The 13,303-nt window shown below is 42.8% G+C and overlaps 1 protein-coding gene and 1 long non-coding RNA gene across 2 annotated transcripts in view; one reads left to right on the top strand and one right to left on the bottom strand.

Annotated features, from left to right (window-relative positions):
* MARCHF4 (membrane associated ring-CH-type finger 4) overlaps window positions 1–13,303 on the top strand; it is a 165,897-nt gene that overhangs the window by 100,076 nt on the left and 52,518 nt on the right. The window lies entirely within an intron of this gene.
* LOC144584421 (uncharacterized) lies at window positions 6,499–11,930 on the bottom strand. The gene is made up of 2 exons (XR_013538655.1): window positions 9,525–11,930; window positions 6,499–9,005 (listed from the first exon to the last, which is right to left on the bottom strand). It is a non-coding gene; the product is annotated as an uncharacterized LOC144584421 (long non-coding RNA).

Genomic DNA, 13,303 nt, shown 5'->3' with positions numbered 1-13,303 from the left:
GTGCTAGTCTCTAAGGGGGCCAGAGACTCTTAGTTAAGATTAGAATTTCCATTCCAGAGTTTAACGTTCTTCACAAACATGAAAAGCAAGCCTTTAACAGGGATTAAATCATGGCACTAATACAGGGATGGGTAAAGGGGCATTCTGTAGATATGAAGTGGGCAACATGCAGCCTGTGGGTGGCATGGAAACCTCCAGGGGACCAAACACCGTCCCACAAAATTAAAAACAACACTGAAAAAGTCTTTTGCTGCTCTTTGGAGACATGGGCCAGTTTTATCTTTTACTCCTTTTACAAACTCTCGAAACATTTTTTGAATTTTGTATGTTCTGTTTCTAGCCATTGAGGGACAGAAGAGGGCCTTTTCAATTTATAATTCTCCAATAGCTCAGTGCTTTAAGTATCAGGCTGCAGAGACATAGGCTGAGAGTTTGATTCCCCACTGTGCCTCCTGCGAGCAAAGCCAGCCTGTGTGGCCTTGGGCAAGCAGCACAGTTCCAGGATGCCCCCAGAAGAAGGAAATGTTAAGCCACTTCTCAGTACTCTGCAGTACTTGGGAAATCCTGAAAAGGGTCACCATAAGTCGGAATTGACTTGATGACTGATAAATATTATTATTAAGGTTTGTAAGAATTTTGACCTTCCGAAGTTGAGTAATGGATGTGTTTTGCCCCGGAACTCTGGAGGTGTGCCACTGCTACTCTACATGATTGCAGTTCCCACCATCCCTCTGTATTGGCTTTGTTGGCCAAGCCTGATGGGAACTGCAGTCCTAAAGCAACTGAAGGGCTGTCCACCCATGGACAAAGTCCAGTTGAGAAAACGATCTGTGGGCTTTGAAAATCTCTGCCTCTATTCTTAAATGTTTAGAGACAGATTGTGGTTATTCAGTGATGTTAGCATTCTGCACATATTCAAAGGGACTGACTGTGAATGAAAACAATTGCACATTTCTTGGAGTTCTGGATCTTGGACAGAAGAATCTCAATGTTCATAGTAAGTATACCAACATTTGTAGCAACCATAAAAGCCCTCCTTTATCCAATATGTAGAATATTAGAAAAGGAATTGAAAATAAAGTTGCCAATTTTATGGTGACTGTAGACAAATCTGCAGGGTAGCCATACTTGGAATATCGTTTGCAGTTCTGACTGCTGCATCCTAATTAGGAGATGAGAGAGCTGGAGAAGGGGTACAAAAAGGCAACCAATTGATCAAGGATGCAAGTGCCCCGTAAAGAATTACTACACCATTTGGGAGTCTCTAACCTGGCCAGTGGGAGGGGAAGGGGAGACTGCAAATAAAGGTGTTTAGTGCAGAAAAGGTGAATAGGGGAGTTTTTCTTCCTCTCTTACAGTACTATCACAACGCTTCAGCCAATAAAGCTAAATGGTGGCAGCTCCAGAAAAGATAAAAGGAAGCCCTTTTTTTACAGAATAATGTACATTGCTCAAACTATGCGAGATGCAGTGGTGGCCACCACCTTGGATGATTTTAGAAGGAGCTAGAGGCTAAAACAAATCAGATACAGCAGAGCAGATCATCAATCCGGCCATGAGGGCAATATGCAACCTCCAGTCACAGAGGCAGTGTGCCTCTCCACACTACCCAGTAGGGGAGTATAAGCAAGAGCATTTCTATCCTGCTTTGGAACTTCTCACTGGCCCTCATTGAAACAGACTCCTGGGGTAGATAGGCCTGGTCTGATCTAGCATGGTTCTTTCATATGGCTGTGTGCCAAAGGCTTTCTCTAGGCTGCAGCACTTGAGAGTCCAACTTCATGTCTGTGTGGTTCTTCCTCACAGTGGGCCAATCAGGGTTCCCAATTAGAGGGAAGCACCTTCAACGTGCCTCGCTATGCACATGTAGGGCCCTGCCTCATTCAGCATGAGGATTGCCAGGTCTCAGTAGGGTTGACATGTGTTAGGCTTCAAGCCCAAGGTTCACGTTCAGGGTTTCATTCCCCAGGTACAGGTTTTTGATATGACCTCTGAGGGAATGGAATTTTGCCAACCTGACAACTCTGTATTTTGGAGTTCTTTTTTGTTTGTTCGTTTGTTCGTTGGCTTCAGGGCATGCCATTAATACATACTTAGTAGCATCCTCCCACCCCATTGCACTCCATTATCCCACATACTACTGCTGATACTGCTGCTGGAATTCACACATTGGCCTTACTCTCTATGTTATTTATCACATAAACACAATTTTGTCATGGTTGCTGAAGGGATCTGTTCCCCTGTGATATTACAAAGACCTTCCCCGTGCTCTCAGGCTTTGGCCCCAAAATATCAGTGCACGAGTTGTCGCTGACTCAGTTATCCCACTGGCTGAAAGGAATTTCCCAGCTTCCCAGATTTCTAGATGATGAAACATTAGATTTCAGGGCAAGCAGTGCTAGAGAAAGAGAAAGTCTGGGTTTTGCACGTGATGCGGCTTTATAGCCTATATGCCCGTTCTCCATTACTTCACAGGCTGAGTAGGAAGGCATTTTAACGTGTGTTGGGCTTGTTTCGTTCTCAGTCCTTGCCTGCCTTGTGTCTATGACAGCAGAGGATCTGCTCCTCTGTCATCCCCTGTAACACACAAGGACTTCCTGGCCTCAGGGCTTGGCTGTGAAATCTCAGAGTGAAATGCTACTTGCCTGGCAACCATATTAGCAGTACATGTACACCTCTTGGAGAGGCATGTTGACTAGAGAGTTCTGGCAGTTGTAGTCAGGAAGGAACCTTTCTAAGCTCTGGGCAAGGCCAACTGGCATCTGAGGATTGGGGCCAAGCCCGCTGGATGCTATCTTCTGCCCCTCCTTCAGGATTTAAAGGAATGTGTGAGAGGATTTGTATCCCTAGTAATGACTTCCTGTGAGGTAATTATATGAATATCCCATCAGAGGAACTATCAATAAACTATTCCAGTCTCTAACTGAAAAAGCTTTGTTAAGGAAAACACTTCTCAGCTTTAGGTTGGTGTAATTTAAAGCAGGGGAGAGTGTTCAGTCACCTCTTCCTTGAGGGGAATGGCTTGGTTTTTGAGCAACAAGAAACCAACAATGTAAACAAAGTGCTCCAATGATTTTATGCAGCAACTATATGATGCCATTGATGGCAGTCTATCAAAGCCTTTCTTCTCACCTTTTATTGCTCCCCAACAAGAGCTTGGGAATGTTATCTGGTACTCTGACTGTGCGGAACACCACCTCTCTGTTCTGGCAAACAAATTTCATAGCATAAATACTTAAACTTTTTAAAAAATGAAAATTAAAAAACACTTTTTTCCCAACTTCCAACACATCCCACTGGGCCATCAAAGTAGCGTTCTGCTCATATGAGAAGCTGCACAGATGGAATGCACTGTGCTTTCTTCTTCCTGTTTTTGCCTTGGATCCAGGCCAACTAGGTCAAGCTTAATAACATGGACTGGTTGCCTTAGTAAAATGTTTCTAGGGAAGGAAGAGCCCTACAGTATCCAATCAGCACTTCATCTTGCCTATAGTCATGCCTCTCATTTGTACTTTTCTCAAGCACCTTTGTGCAGTTCAACCAGTGGTGTGGAGGGGAGAGGGTATCACTAGGTCCACCAGGACCATGCCCTGAGCTTTCTGTATTCCACGGAAGATCTTAATAGAGATCTATACAGTTGTATATGCATAGGCACACCCCAACAGTGGATTCTTGATCCTTTCGAGAGTTTACTATGCATATAGTATAGATGCCAGGATGATTTTTCAGTGAGGCCATCTAATGAGATCTAATGAGATCTCCTTCCCCCTCACGATGTTCAGTGCAGAGCATGCATTAAAGGCGTTTCTATTTTTAATTATCTAGTCCAGTGTTTCTTAACCTTTGTTACTCGGATGTTTTTGAACTGCAACTCCCAGAAACCCCAGCCAGCACAGTTGGTGGTGAAGGCTTCTGGGAGTTGCAGTCCAAAACTCCTGAGTAACCCAAGGTTAAGAACAAGTGATCTAGTCTTCTTTGCCTCCACCAGATGGGACTTGGTATGAGGCTGACCCTCACACTAGGCAAAATGTGGTAGTCATTTCTGGTGTCAAATTGTAACTGCTGAGTAGTTTAGGTATCTGGCTGCAGACATAGAAGTTGGGAGTTCAATTCTCCACTGGGCCTCCTTGACAGGGACTGGACTCAATGATCCACAAGGTCCCTTCCAGCTCTGCAGTTCTAATATTATGATGGGGATGGAAGCAAACAGAACTCAGACATAAGTAACAACATTAAAGTAATATAGCTACCTTTGACAAGTTACTTTTGTGGCATCAAGGGCATAATAAAAGTTACATTTCAAAAGTGACATAATGGGTAAAACCCTGTTGCTTAGCATAGTAAAACACAACTAGAGTAGGAACATTTGAATAGTGGAAGTTACAGAGGAGTTGTCTCACCAAATCCCCACTGATTCAGTGGGCTTACTCTAGAGCAACTTAAAAAGCTAAGCAACAAGATCTCAACCAATGAATGGTAACACCATCAGCAGCTGGATGTACTGTAGGATTTGTACCCCCCTCCAGGAAATGCCGAGTTGAGGCAAGCAATTTAGGACATGTCCACACTAGCACATAAATATGATACATAGCTTGCTGAGGGCACAGTTTGGCTAGTGAAAAAAGCCCATGTGTTTCTACTTAGATTGAGCCATCCTTCTTCTTTAAGAGCTGTGCTGCACCTTTCTGGCCCAGTGGCAGAGCATTCATTTTTTTTGCTGGCTCCAGGCACCCCAACCAGCACAACTGTCACTAAAGGGCTCTCTTCTGCAGGGGCACCTGCCTGTTGGAGACAAGCACCATAGATAATGCGCTAGGTGACATATGGGGCAAGTGCCAGTGATCTCAGTATAGCAGCAACTCCTCTCCTTATTTGTTGATTCTTCTTTGACAGCTGATGGCTGATTGGCTACAAGGGGTCATTTGCCAAGGGGCAGGAGGAGAGTGTCAAATGGCACATCAGTCCTCCTCTCTACCTCACCAGAATGGTTGTACGAGTCTGATCCACCAAAACGGCCAGTCTGGGCAGGCTCTCAAGCTCCTGAAAGGGCATTTTTGAAGGAGCCAACAACAAAAGGTGCACTGCTTACAGAAAGTAGCACCAAACAAAGTATGATATGCCATTTTCTCTGTCAGCCCTTTGGTATCTAACATTAGCATTGACAGTTAAAGGCAATGACAATGTAATGTCTTGAATTTCCTCCATATGACGTAAATATAAATAGATTAGATTTTTGAGCTCAATTAAAGTAGATGACATGGGTTTTATGGAAGAGCTTTGAGCACCAGATTGGAACTTGAAGGATCCAGATTCTAATCCACATCGGACTATGAAACCTCCTGGTTAATCTCAGGACACTCCATCTCCCTCACTGAGGACCCAATAATATTAGTAATATATATTTATATATTTAAATTGAGTCCAGCATATTTTAAATTGATGGAAGTGTGGGTTATTTTGGCAGGGAATTGTGTATGTTTTGAGTGGCAGTGAGTTTTTTTAACTCTTACACCAGACGGTTGTCGGATGTCAAATTGATTATTTTCTAGCAATTCACCATATTTGAACACCTCTGCCAACATTTTTTTTCCTGAATGAGTTCTGTCTTTCTTTTTTGTCTTTCTCTGAATGTAAACAAAGAAGGTATGGGTGCAAAGAAGAAGAAGCAGCCACCACTACCACCACCACAACCATAACAGTACCTGACACCAACGCTACTCTGGGCTCAGACCATGCATGCCTTGGCTGTGTCACCCTGAGGTGCACCAGAAGTCGGAATAGCAGCCACCACCATAGCTGCTTCCTTGCCTCCTTCTGCTCCTCCTCCTCTTCTTCCTTGAGCCGCTTCCTTTTGTCTCACAAAAGTGATGTCCAAGCCTTGGCTGCCTCTTCCTTTCATCCTGTCAGCATTCCCTCCTGCTCCAGTCCCATTTTTTTGTGTGTGTGGGGGTGGACTTGGGCTGAGGAGCCTGATGCTGAGGGAGGCCCGGAAGGAAAAAACAAGAAACCGGGCCTTCTCGGCGGTGGCTCCTCGCCTCTGGAACCAGCCACCTCCGGAGATTCGCGCGGCCCCCTCGCTGGGTATCTTTAAGAACCAGTTAAAACTGTGGATGTTTCGGCAGGCCTTCCTTCCAGCTAATTCCTAATGTTTTCCTTGTCCTTCTCTACCGTGACTCACTTTGTTTGTTCTCCATCTTGCTAATGTGTCTACTGTATAATAATCCTTTTTAAATTTATCCATGTATTTTATGCTGTAAGCTGCCTAGAGTAGTCATAACTGACCAGATAGGCGGGATATAAATAAATAAATAAATAAATAAATAAATAAATAAATAAATAAATAAATAAATAAATAAATAAATAAATAAATGCCATGGGATCTTCCTTTGCTTTGCTACCCCTTCGAGACTTCCGGTTCCGGCTCGCCCAGGCAGCACGCTTTTGGCCAAGCGGCGATGATTTTATCTTTATTTTATTTAACTCTATACGGTTTTACTGTTTTTATTTACTTGAAGCTGCTACCCTACTTTCCAGCTGGGTGCAGTGAGCAAGCGTTATTTTATCTTTATTTTTATAAACAAACCTTATAGTTTTCACAATTAGTGATAGTCTCCCTGCAGCCAGAACCGTACTTCTTCGTGAAGGAAGAGTGCAGATAAGGCCGGGTAGCCTTGTGGATATCTGGTGAATACCATCAGCTCGGTCCTTATCAAGAAGAGCCTTAATACCAGCGAACAACAGCAAACAACAGAGGATTACAAAACTCCGGTCTGGGGAAGTAATTAGACAGCGTGGACAAGGAACTGCTCAGGAGAGTCCGAGCCGACTGCAGCTGGAATCGGAGCTCCGGTAATCCTTTTGCTTTTTCCTCTCTCCTTGAGTTGCTACTTTCTCTCCCTGCAAATTCTATTTATCAGCTGGGGAGTCATTTGTTGTTCTGGTTATTTTGTTTGGTGGCCTGCCAACGCATCTCTCCTACGACGTTGTTGATACAGCTCCCAGCTGAAAAGACTCCTCCTGACGCCATTGTTCCTCTGAGAAGAGAGTGTGTGTTATTCTCACCCTGCCCCCTTATTCAACTGCCTACTGCCATGGGGAAATCCAAGAGACTTCTTTCGCCACCTAGCCCTAATTCTGCAAGATTGCTGCCTTTGTTCAAACAGTCGAGGCTGGAGTCCTATTTTTCATCTCAGCCCCCAGTGTCTAATAAACCACCCTTGCCTGTGAATGAGTGTTCCTCGGACGGGGCGTTTCCAGAACATTCCTCTTCTCCAATTAAGCCCCCGACGCAGAAGCCTAATGAGAATTCCTGTGCGGATGAATCCTTGGACTGTGATACCCTTGAACTTTTGAAACATCACTCACTGTTGACTTACCAGACGGTTTCTCGCATTTTTACGCAGCTTACTTGCCTCACGGCTGCTGTGAGGGAGCTCTGCCACACACACCCCCAGATATCGGTTAATCCTCCTAAAAGCCTGAAAGATATTCCTTTTGACTCTCATCAATTTGCTTTTCATCATCCTTCGCCAGATAATGCTACTCAACGGACTTCCATGCAGCCAGCCACTCAATTAGTCTACGATCCACACGCGGCTGTCATCACAGTGCGTCCTTCTGGCAATTCTGCAAGCTACCCATGCTGGAACAGAATTATATTGGCCAAGAGACACCTCGCTGCTCTTCTCAGAATGCCTATTCGGAAGATTGATCTGGTCAACATTGAATTATTATCTAAGTCTCATGTTGAGAGTAGAGTACTTTTGAAGTTTGACTCTCATCTTGTCCCGGGACTTTTGTTTGCATCTGCACAGTTTTTACGCACTTGGGGAGTTACTCCCCATCGTTTTTTTAAAGATGTTATTCCAATCAGACCTCTTATATCTACATTGCCTTTGCATGCCTCTTTGCAAGTTTCTTCAGTTGCCCGGACCTCTTGTTGCAAGAGTTCTACCAATCCTCTTGATTTGCCCCTGGACCCCCTGCAGAACTCCATCCTGATCCCAACTCCCTTCCAGAAGACTACAGGAGTACTTCCTAATTCGCCTAAAATACAATCATTGCCTCTCCAAAATTTTCCCTCTGATAACATCATGAATCTACCCACGACATTCTCAGGAACCTCCCAGGATCCACAACCTGATGTTGACCTTCCCAAACAACTGGACATTTCCGATTGTAATTTTATAGCTACCAACCCTTCCAAGCCCCCTTCCGTTATCCCGCTATCCCCAATTTGTTTAATCAAACGTAGTGTAACACCCGACGCTTTTCTCCTGGTTGATGCTCTTACTCAAGACCCTCCCCCTTTAAAGTTTGATTTCGTCAATCCCAAACTTACATTTAATAGCACAAAACCCTGTAGGGATTCAAATTGTTCTTCCTCTTTAGGTATTTGTCATACTATGCCCTTAAGTTCCTTACCACAATCTAGCCCCAGCCCACCCCAGATAACTTCCCCTCGCCTCCAATCTGCTTGTTCCCCCCCCTTTCCCATTCCATCCACCCCTAATCCTAGATTTCCAGCCTCTTCATGACTGGATGATACTTCTCAGTTGCCCCCTAATTCCCCTTTTCATATTAAATTCCTCTCCTGGAATATTTCTGGGTGGCAGAGAAAAGCCTTAGATAAGGATTTAACCAGTTTTCTATCCGGCTATGATATTATTATTCTTCAAGAAACCTGGTCATTAACACCTCTGTTTATTCCGGGTTTCTCTACGTTTCATATACCCGCTATTAAACTTAACCCTAAGGGTCGCCCTGCAGCTGGACTATGTTGTCTTTTTCAATCCTCTTCCTTGTTTACACTATCTTCTATCCCTTCCCATTCCAATTATATTCAGATTCTGTTATTGCAGTGTAACAAATTTACTATTTTACTTTTCAATTTATACATACCGCCTTCTGCTCCTTCCCCGAATAATTACTGGACCGAGATTGAGAATCTTGCAAATCTCCATTTAAGGACTCACTCCACAGCTTCTGTTCTTCTTATGGGTGATCTAAATACCAGAATAGGACCTAATAACATCAAACTGGCTAGCCATTTGAAGTGGGATCTTGAAACATCAACCCCTCCTTGGTTCAACCTTGCAAGATCCTCTAAAGACCATTCTATCAATGCTTATGCTGCTTTGTTAGCCAACCTTAGTCTCAGTCTCCAAGTTGTTATATTAAATGGAACTGTGGGGAGAGACATTCCTGGGGGTTATACTCATTTTTCTGTCAAGGGCCCCAGTGTAATCGATTATGCCCTTGCCTCCCCTATTCTCCTTCCATTGATATCTGATTTCTTTGTTGAAACACGAACTGACAGTGACCACCTGCCTCTTCGACTATCCTTAAATCTCCCAGTCCGTCCCCCTCCTATTACTCCCCCCCCTCTCAGCCCCACACCACGCCTTAAATGGTCCCCTCAAACTGACACTGACTTTTTATCATGGTCACAATTGCCAGAGACTATTGACCTTATTAATACTATAGGTTCAACCAACTCTACCCCCCAGGCTATAGACACTTACGACTGTCTCTTGGCCTCCTTGGTTCAAGCTCTTAGTAGGCCTTATCGGTCTTCTTCCCACAATCGAGCTAATTCTTGGTTTGACTCCGATTGTTGGCTGGCAAAGAAACAGGTCAGATCCCTTTTTCATTCTATTCGAGCCTACCCTTCCCCTATTGCTCTTAAAATTTACTTCGAAGCCAGAAGGTCTTGTACCACCCTTCTGGATATGAAACAACATCTACACGCCCAACGCAAATGGTCCAATCTGCTGCAAGCCATTCTTTCTCAGAATTTTAAGGTTTTTTGGTCCCTTGTTTCCCGTACAAACTTATCTTATGCTCTCTCTCCGTACTCTCCAATACCCTCTGATTCTTGGGTTACCCATTTTTCAAAAATCTTCTCCTCCTCGTGCTCTCCCCATTATTCTATCAATCCCTCTCAAAACTTCCCAGATTGGCCCCCGGTTACCTCCGATGAGGTACTAGAGTTAATTTCCACCCTTAAACCTGGCAAATCCCCAGGGCCTGATCATGTTATCTCAGAGATTCTGTCTAACAATCCTCTTTGGTGGTCCCATCTGCTTGCCAAATTATTTACCATAGTAAATCACTCCGGTGTATTTCCGGACTCTTGGCTATCTTCTATTCTGATACCAATCTTCAAAAAGGGCGACCCTTCTCTTCCTAGTAACTATCGCCCAATCAGCCTATTGTCTCATATAGGCAAACTTTATTCTAAATTTCTCTTATCAAAACTATCAGCTTGGGCCTCTTCTAAAAACCTCCCTGGGAAGGAACAGATAGGCTTCCGCTCTGAAGCCTCGACTCTGGATCATGTTCTGCTTTTGTATCACCTTGCCGAAAAATACTCAATTTATCACAAAGCTAGACTTTTTGCCGCCTTCGTTGATCTACGAGGAGCCTTTGATTCAGTTAATAGGAATTTACTGTGGGATAAACTTAACAACTGGGGTATTGAACCCCGACTGCTTTTTTTGCTTAGGCATCTCCACTCCTCCAATATATGTCAGATTCGGCTGCCAAACTCCTATGAGCTCTCTGACAAATTATTAGTTGACAAAGGTGTTCGACAGGGATGTGTCTTAGCCCCACTACTTTTTAATTTATTTTTAGCGGACCTGCCTTCCTCTCTTTCTGCTTCTACTAATGCTGCACCCTCTCTTAATGGTTCCCCAATTTCTGTGCTTTTGTATGCGGACGACGCAGTCCTATTATCTCTAACAAAAGCTGGTCTCCGTCGTACCCTATCCAAATTTCAAACTTTTTGTTCAGCCAACGATCTGGTTATAAATGCTGACAAGACTAAAATAATTAACTTTTCCAACTCTGTATCACTATCTCCCTGGACAATCGGAGCACAAACCTTTCAGCAGGTTTTATCCTTTAAATATCTAGGTATCACTCTGCATCATAAACTCAGTTGGCGTCCCCACAAAAAATTGGTTCTATCTTCCTCTAGCCTCCATCTTAATGCCATCTCAAAATTTCACTACTCATCTGGCAATCAATTTGTGCCTGCAGCGTTGCTTATTTTTCGGACTAAATTGCTTTCCCACTTACTATATGGAGCTCCTATTTGGATTGAGGCCATAGATCACGATGTTGACACTTTGGCAGCCGCCTTCTTCAGGAAAATCCTAGGAGTCCCCAACATGATTCGTCTTTCAACTTTAGTTTTGGAATTGGGTACCCATCTCCCTTCTACCCTTGCTTGGTCCACCACATTTAAATATTGGCTTCGTTTACATTTAAACTCTAAGCCCAATTCCTTACTATACGATCTACTCAGAGACAATTTCCTTTCCAAGTGGCTGAAGTTGATTGAGATTAAACTTCAATCCCTTGATTTGAATTTAGAATCCCTAAATGATTTAGGAATTCAACAGGCCCATGCTCTTATTAAATCTAAACTCTGGCAGCATGAGTTTGAGGTTCTTGCAGCCAAACTGAATCCTACCTGTTCCCCGCTTTCTTTTGGTCTTTTCCCTTCACTTGGTTATCATCCAGATTATTTTTCCTCACTTATCAACCCCAGGTTAAGAAGAGCATTTATGTTAGCCCGATTTAACATTTTTCCCTCAGCGAACCATACCGGTCGATTTGCAAATATTCCTAAAGAGGATCGATTATGCCTGTTCTGCCATTTGGTTCCGGATACACTTGACCATATATTGTTTTTCTGCTCAGTTCATTTTTCCATTCGTAAGGCACTACTAGAACCCTGGTTATCTTCCCTGCCGAATACCCCTGAGATTTTCCTGAATGATTCTTCCTCCCGTATCACTGAAGCTGTCGCTATTTTTCTGCTTGAGATTCTTAAATTAACTTCCAAATTATAACCCGTTGTGTATATTGTTAGTAATCCCAGCTGTATTTATGCCAATAAAGGTTTGGAGAAAGTAAGTAAGTAAAAGTAATAATCCTTTTTAAATTTATCCATGTATTTTATGCTGTAAGCTGCCTAGAGTAGTCATAACTGACCAGATAGGCGGGATATAAATAAATAAATAAATAAATAAATAAATAAATAAATAAATAAATAAATAAATAAATAAATAAATAAATAAATAAATAAACAAACAAACAAACAAACAAACAAACAAATAAATAAATAAATGTCCGAATCACTTTATAGGTGTATCACTTAGCCACTGAGAGAGTCATTCATTTGAGATTGTGAGAGGGGAGGAGAGAGGGAGATGAGAAGATGAAGAAGAGGAAATGTAAGGATGGGAAGGAAGAGGGGAAAGTGCAGTTTTAAATCCTCCTTTCCCTGTCTGTCTTCTCTCTTTAAAAAACTACTGGAATAAAAGGAATGCATGCAGTGAGTGCCATGTGACTTTAAATCACTTTCAATAACACTACTGCATATTCTGAGGTATTTCAGTAGCATAACCCAGCTATAACTAAGTTACCTCAGGAGGTTGTTGTACAGACAAAAGTCCCTTTAGAGTAGCTGGAAAATAAAAAATGGTGTGGAGTAGAAGATGAAGGGACACAGGTTTACATACTATTTGCACATTCTAATGTTTATGTGTCAACACAAGTTTCAAAATAGATACTCAAATTTAAATACAGATAAAACACTCAACATTATTAGGAAAGAATGAGTTCTGCTGAGCTGTGTGCCTCCCCTTTCTGTAATCCAGGTGTTTACCATTGATGGGAAACTTAAGATCTCCTCCCTGATTTCAGTTCTTAGAGTTCTTGATCTCTAAACCATGACTTGCCCCTATAATAGAGGGTGTTTTCAAATAGAGGACCATCTACTGAATGACCTTCAGACAGAGGACTGTTCACTATAAAGAAGACACACTGCCACCCTCTCTTCTTCTGAAAAAGGATTGGTGCTATAAGTTGGACTTTTTAAAATATTGTGAATTGCTCTGATTCCCCCTAAAATGTCACATAATGCAGGTAAGGAGATTGACCAAAGAAAAATTAGTGTTCTGTGATGTTCAGCAGAGTTTTTAAAAGGCAGATGTGAACAGAAAGACTGCTAGAAGTTGTTTTGTAGATTCAGTTTGGTGAGTGGTGGAATAGAGGCAGACAGCCTGACAGTCCAGGCTGAAGGACTGTGGAGAATTGGCATCTGTGCTTCTGCTTTGGAGAATCTGAGGCAGAATGACCCATTTTGCTTATATTTTAGGTGCTCCTCAATAGGGTCTTCGTATAACTTTATAGATAAAAGCGCCAAGTTCTATGTCTCTAGTTCCCTTTGTTTCAAAGGAAACTAAATCTCATAACATGCCTCTTGAGCATCTAATCATCTGAAGAA

Source organism: Pogona vitticeps, chromosome 1, assembly GCF_051106095.1.
Source record: "Pogona vitticeps strain Pit_001003342236 chromosome 1, PviZW2.1, whole genome shotgun sequence".
NCBI classification, from domain to species: Eukaryota; Metazoa; Chordata; class Lepidosauria; order Squamata; family Agamidae; genus Pogona; species Pogona vitticeps.
Note: the sequence above shows the minus strand (reverse complement) of the source record. Positions and strands in the feature narration are given on the sequence as shown.